The sequence below is a fragment of the Octopus sinensis genome, unplaced genomic scaffold (genome assembly GCF_006345805.1).
Source record: "Octopus sinensis unplaced genomic scaffold, ASM634580v1 Contig16352, whole genome shotgun sequence".
In the NCBI taxonomy this organism is placed as follows: Eukaryota; Metazoa; Mollusca; class Cephalopoda; order Octopoda; family Octopodidae; genus Octopus; species Octopus sinensis.
Genome location: NW_021834288.1, coordinates 48,165 through 48,735, shown reverse-complemented (window position 1 = coordinate 48,735; position 571 = coordinate 48,165). Strand labels below are relative to the sequence as shown.

Below are 571 nucleotides of genomic sequence, written 5' to 3'. Positions count from 1 at the left end.
TGTGTGCTTACGGCCATATCACGTTGAAAGTACCGGTTTCGTCGATCACCGAAGTAAGCAGCATCGAGCCTAGTTAGTACTTAGATGGGTGACCGCTTGGGAAACCTAGGTGCTGTAAGCAAAAAAGAGTGGAGGCGCAATGGCCCAGTGGTTAGGGTAGCGGACTCGCGGTCGTAGGATTGCGGTTTCGTTTCCCAGACCGGGTGTTGTGAGTGTTTATTGTGCGAAAACACCTAAAGCTCCACGAGGCTCCGGCAGGGGGGGGGGTAGCGGTCCCTGCTGTACTCTTTCGCTACAACTTTCTCTCACTCTTTCTTCTGTTGGCCTGCTCGCCTAGCCAGCGAGGTGGCGTCATTTGAAGGCTAAAACAATACGAAGCGCATTGTGACCAGCGATGTCTAGCAACATCTGATAGCCTGGTCGGTCACGGTGATATATATATATATATATATATTATATAAAAGGGCTTAGTAAATAAATTACTTTGCGCATACTGAACTCATTAGAAATAGCAGCTAAAAAACCTTTTTAAACTATTTCTAATACTTAAGAAAAACCTCTCTCATATAGT

At 45.9% G+C, this 571-nt stretch overlaps 1 pseudogene; it reads left to right on the top strand.

The window, feature by feature from the left end:
• Positions 1-5: 5 nt before the first annotated feature.
• Positions 6-121, top strand: LOC115230769 (annotated as a pseudogene).
• Positions 122-571: the final 450 nt, after the last annotated feature.